Source organism: Limulus polyphemus, unplaced genomic scaffold (assembly GCF_000517525.1).
Source record: "Limulus polyphemus unplaced genomic scaffold, Limulus_polyphemus-2.1.2 Scaffold1370, whole genome shotgun sequence".
In the NCBI taxonomy this organism is placed as follows: Eukaryota; Metazoa; Arthropoda; class Merostomata; order Xiphosura; family Limulidae; genus Limulus; species Limulus polyphemus.
Genome location: NW_013666980.1, coordinates 285,340 through 291,740, shown reverse-complemented (window position 1 = coordinate 291,740; position 6,401 = coordinate 285,340). Strand labels below are relative to the sequence as shown.

The 6,401-nt window shown below is 35.1% G+C and overlaps 1 protein-coding gene across 2 annotated transcripts in view; it reads left to right on the top strand.

The window, feature by feature from the left end:
- The first annotated feature begins 399 nt into the window (after positions 1–399).
- LOC106463298 (MAGUK p55 subfamily member 5-like) overlaps positions 400–6,401 on the top strand; it is a 109,268-nt gene continuing 103,266 nt past the window's right edge. Inside the window, exon 1 of one of the 2 annotated variants that reach the window (XM_022390749.1) lies at positions 400–506. The gene's annotated coding sequence lies outside the window, so the exon portion shown is untranslated. The remainder of the gene's footprint in view (positions 507–6,401) is intronic. The other variant, XM_022390750.1, reaches the window with a different exon arrangement.

The window sequence follows — 6,401 nt, the reverse complement described above, 5'->3', positions numbered from 1 at the left end:
CATGAAGGGTGTTGTTACTGAGTGCTAGTGACACACAGAGATTCCTGCTCCACTGAAAACAGTGAGCTTGCTGGAGTCCGGGGTGTGGCCTAATGGTTAGCGTGCTTGTAGCTGTGCTCGGAAATTCTGATACAAAAAATGTCTTCGGTTACCTATGAATATCGCCTTTTGTGTTCATAAATATATTGACGGCGAGATGGCGACACCGGTACTAATTAATAAAATGGCTTCCGCTTGTAACATCAAACTCAGTCTATTGTTATATTCAGAATTCGTTGGCTGGCTCCTTTCACTTTCGTCAGTAATTTAAAATTAGGGACAGTTATATGTGAACCCTAAGGGTCATAACCTGGACGTTTATCGTACGTGCGCACAAGGTGCAGTTAAAGTTGGAAATTCCAGTTTCTTATTGGGAATTGAAGGATTTCATCTCATTCAACGAGTAGTCCTGTTCATCCAAACTCTGTCTGTTAACCTTATTTGAAGGGAGGAAATGCTGAACACTGGTATTTCTAATTTTACACGTTTTATAATAGAAAAAAGTGAGATTCTTGAATGATTCATTTCATTTTCTATATTATAGCTTTCTTTAACGTTCGTTTTAAAAACAATTGTTTTATTGAGCCAGTGGAAATGGAATATATAATATCATAATGATACTCAAGATGACACACTTATGTCCAACTTAATCTTCAATGTCATAATGATACTCTAGATGACACACGTCCAACTTAATCTTCAAAGTTTAAAAAAAGACCCATCCAATGTTGGAGGAAAATATTAAACGTTCGATATTCTAATTTTATATCTAACTCCAAATCCATCAAAGTGCTTGATACTCTTAATTGAAATGCAAAATCACATCCGGTTAAATAACAATAGTTTGACACTATAAGAATGGCTGTCATTACCTTAAAATTAATTTATTCATTTTTAGTACAACTAACTCGGAAGCTAAATATTTCTGGAGAATAAACACGTTATTTTAGCATTCTATCTGAGGCACATATATTATAAGGTTTCTGGACAATAAACACGTTTAGTAACATCCTAACTGTGTCGCATTGAATATAATGTTTTCTGGAGAATAAGCAGGCTATAATGGAATTCTAATTATTTCACATTGGATACTGGCGTCAGTTTTAGAGATTTCTCCAAATTATCATGCTTGTCTAAAGAGAGAATTTTTTTATATCTGATCATTTTTATAATATTTCTTCTTTTTTACAAATTTCATCGAAATTAGTTCATCCAGTTCTTCACAACAATTTGTGACGTCGATCAAAATACAATAAAGGTAAATGACCGAGTTTAAACTAAAATCGGAGGTACAATAGAACTAAGAAAAACTTTGACATTAACACCGTAAAATAGAAACCTTATTTGTAACATAACAACGGATGGGGAAAACCAAGAAACCCTCATCCCAGTGATAAAACATTTAATTGGAACAAATTCCTAGAAGTTGGAGAAATATTTCCACATTAACAAAGTTTGAACACCATATACATCTGCCCCAAACATCATCTAAAAGAGTTCTGACTGACCACTACTTTAGATGAAACCCTTCTAAGGCTTTGTATCAGAAGTTTATGGGACATTCTGCTCTCACGCCAAAAGCACAACCAAAAATGTTTTAAAATAGATAATTTTTAATATTTTAGTTCTATAGAAGGGTAATGTTCTGGCTCAATGTTCTAGTATCTCGAATATAAACACATTGGGAAAATATTTAATAACCAGATACTAACATTAAACCTTACAAACGTCATATCAATTCAATAACACCTAGCTCTGTTGTTATGTCTTTATGAACTTATGTATTCAAGATGAAAATGGGGGGGGGGGGGCTAACTCTGATGGATCTACACGGTTTCAACTTCGGCATGTAGGGAAGGTTATAGAGCACGAGAATTTATATCCAAGTAATTTATTTCAAATCCAATAAATCATATATTTTCCAAAGTTTGTGATGTGCACTAAGTTGGATCAGCGCCACCTAGCTCTTTTTTTTTTAGAATGGTGACACTCGCATATCATCCACAATTAAAATTACTGAGTTGTTTGTGTGCTGAGTTTGAGTGAAAGAGGTGAATGAATGAATAAAATAAGGGAAAGAGGTGAATCAAAGAGGAGAAAGGAGTGTACATTTTACAAATGTACATGGTTTCAGAAGATAGGTTTAAGATTCAGATTTCTGTCGTGTAACTTACAAAATATTGTGTTTATGTTATATATTAAACATATTTATAATTTTTCTATTCCCGCGTTAAAGCACTGGTGGGCTCCGGGCGAAGTATAAACTAGTCCCCCCCCCCCCTCCCTGCTTTTAAGAAAATACCTTACAATTTGATAAACTCGATTTCTTAGTGATAAAAAATTAATGAAATAAAAAAAAAGGAAATATGTATTTCTTAAAAACAAACCGTTGACTGTCCCTTTTGCCCGTTGTATAAAACGGCCCCGTAATTTTGTCATAATCACAAAGTATTGAACATCCACGCAAAGAATCGAGACCTTCTGGTGCATGTTCCGAGGCACCAGTGTTTCCAAGTCTCGCGAGGAAAATAAGCGACCGTTCAAACTGCTCTTTTATGGTTTACCCTCAAAATGGCGATTTTTGCGGCTTAATTGGAATATAGAATGTGTCAAGTGGGCGGGTCGGAAAGTTCACAATTGTGGGTGTGTTTTTTAATTGAACAGGAGTGGGGATAGGATGATTCTAAAATTATAACGATGTTTACACTATTCATTAACTTAGTCAATCACCAAAACCACTCCCACAAACATTTTGTGTGTTGAAGTCAGCTACTGCAAATAAAAAGCTCGACTAAACGACCTCAGAATAAAATAAGCCAAAATATCGTAACCCATAACTCTCTAATAGAAAATTAAAGAATCCCTTAAGAAAAACAAGCCCATTTCCGAGTATTAAAAGCTGACTTGGCAACACTGCGAAGCACGTGTTCGTGCATTTAAAGTTTTATTTTTTTCAATTCATAAAAGTTCATCAGCCGAGAGCCGTGCGTGGCCCGACAGTTAAAGTGCCCGGAGTGTAAATCCGAGAGTTCATGAACCGCTGTCCGTTTTCCCAGAAATGCTCTCCGCACTCTGGAGTAATGAATGCGCGAAAAGAGCAATGTCCACTATTCGGTCAGACAAGAGTAGTCAAAGAGTTGGCGGTGGGTGCTGTTACCTAGCTGCTTTCCCTTTAGTCTGTCGTGGTCGTACACAAACAAACATCAGCGGTACAATTTATTTATGAGAGGTATTTTATTTACTGAAACTATTGTTAATTTATGTATTCGACTATGGACTCGTTAATCGATGAGTTAACTGATAATGTTAGAATATAAATTAAATCGTGTTCACCTCTTGAATCACCAGCGTGGACAATTAATATAGTTAAACAACAACAGGTGTCGTAGCTATTCACCTCAGATGCTAAGTTACTTTATAAAGTTAAAGGTCAGATCTGAGTTTTCATTGGCCACAAAACGTTTGTTTTTATTTCACTTTTCAGGGGGCGGGGAATCAGTGATAATAATGAAGCAAACAACTAGTTTTTATGTGTTTTAGTGCTTTCTGTTCTTTCTTTAATGTTAGTTCCACTAACAGTATTGGTTCATATGTAACGTATATGTGTGTGTGTGTGTTTGTGTGTAATAGATTTATACATTTTTTTATCAGTATGTATTTTTACTATGAGGATTATTCTGCATTGATAGTTTAGTATATAGATTTGGGATGATTGACCTAAATCTACTAAGCTGGTCAAATTTCGTAAGTTTTACTGGGATTATGGCCGAAGATGTCGCAAACAGTGAGAGTAACTTAATGAATCAATACATTCTAACCACTAGTACGAACGACATACTAAAGTACCTATATCCATTACTGGGCTCATTTTACAATTTTACTCATTTGTGTGGGTAATTTCTTTTGATAAGAAGTTAATAATAATTAATAATTATGAAAAGAAAATGTTGTTAATCAACGTGGATACATTTTATACCAACAGTATTTACTACAATAAATACATTTTCGTCAAGTGTCTTAGAATAGTTAATTAGAATATTAAAAAAATTAATTGCAAAAAACCATTGATATATTAGTTTGACGTTCGAGAGACGAGGAAGGATGTGTGTATAATTATTAGAGAACTATCAATGTAGTTCCAATAGTAGTTTTATAGTTCCACTTACGATCATTCTCTAATTATTTTATAGAGTGAAAGTTGTGAGCCATATAAATGTGTGAAAGTTGTGAGGCATATAAATGTGTGAAAGTTGTGAGCCATATAAATGTGTGAAAGTTGTGAGCCATATAAACGTGTGAAAGTTGTGAGCCATATAAACGTGTGAAAGTTGTGAGCCATATAAACGTGTGAAAGTTGTGAGCCATATAAATGTGTGAAAGTTGTGAGCCATATAAACGTGTGAAAGTTGTGAGCCATATAAATGTGTGAAAGTATGTAGGGTGGTTTATTTCTACTACAAGGTTAATTTAACACTCGCATTTTATGTCCCACAACTGACTACAAAAGGCAGTAGGAGTTGAGACATTGTGGGTCAAAGCACTCAACTCCTAACGGCTAATTTGATCTTCCGTAACGGCTGACTAGTTTGACACTTGCATTGTAATTATGTTTGATACATGAAATATCCTCCGACGCTTTTCGTTGCTATGACTACAGACATTTTCCATTATGAGTTAAAGAATGATGGTCAGTCGTTGTTTTTTCTAGTCTCATAACACACATCTCGGTTTTGGTTTTTATACTCACGTTCATCATTGTTATATAGTAGCCTATTTACTTACTTACACCGAGAGAGAGAGAGAGAGACTGATTGTAAAGCATAGGTTTGTTTTAAATATGTGCTTAGTACTAAATCTGTAATATCATAAAAAATGAGGCCATGAATCTCTAACAAAACAAGTTCCAACCGGAAACAGACTGTTAAATACGCCACGAAACTACCACGTGCAGACATATACGCAAGTATCAACACGTGTTAGACGTGTGCATTATTTCCAAAATTGCGGCTGCAACCACGCACAAAGTTGTTCATTCATCCACCTGTCCGGTTATTACGGTTGATGTTCCGCCACTGAAAGCTCGAGGGCGTTACTGACCACAAGAGTGTAAGTTGGTAAGTGCAAAATGGTCGGAAGAACCGAAGTAATAACTCGTGCAGTTACGAGTCAGTATTAGTCTCGTCCCCAGTACATGATGTAGAGTCTAGACCTCCAAGTTGATTCTGATTATCTCCCTTCGGGCTCTCAAGTTGCCATGGTCTTCTGTAAAAAAATTTGAACAAGTTTACAGTGGTAATCTAGGTAATAGACATAACAATGACATGGCTGTATATAAAAAATAGTAATGATAAAAGGCATGTATGAAGGTTTCAGTAGTGTTCCAAGATATATACTTGAAATCTGAACAACACGTGATTCGCATTGGATTCCAGTTTTTTGGCGCCTTGATCTTTGCGCGGTAAGACGACATACAACATACAGTGCTAAAGAGTTGGGCTTCTTGGATGATAATATATCATGCCCCGGTTAAGGTATAATGCATTTGTATGCTATATTTCGTTAGAGATACGAGTCCTCAAAGATAAGACGTCACCAACCATTATATACAACAATAAATAAACAATTAACTCTCTCTCTCTCTCTAGATATATTAGATGTATAATTCGTATCTAGTATATATCCCTAATCATTTAATATGTATCTATATTGTGGTAAGAATCAACCTCTAGAACAAGGATGTGGTAAAAATATAAAAGTTGTACTAAAATAAAAATCGAGACAACTGATGCTACGAATGATATTTAAAAACATGAACATTAAAGATGAGTAGAACAGAAGGATACACACGCACACAACGATTTCTGTACTAACACAATAAGAAGTGAGCAGAAACACAACTAAAATCATAATGCTTACCTGTGTAATTAGAAGAACAATGTGTGTCAGTCAGTCCATGCGTGTTAGCTCGAATCGAAACCTAATATTCCTATTACTAATTGCGCAGTGATACTTACACCAGTACAAAAGTGACGACCTTTAACATGAATTGTTCAATACGAGTGCAAAACTGCGATGCTTATAACATTAACTTTAAAGACAATTACTTTAGTAACATAAACAGACATGCAGAGAAACATATTAAGTTAATTATTTACCTTTCCGTGGCTTATAAATAACGCAATACCATTACATCTCAATAAAGATTCCAAAAGGCGCCTAAAAATAGAAATTAAGTCTAAAGTTTAAGTACGCTTCATATGCGAAGCATGAGCTTGCACGCTATGTAATATATTGTTACGTCTCCGTTTGTTAATTGATTTTCCGTAACTTCGTTCCGACGAAACTTAAGCGACACAAGTCCT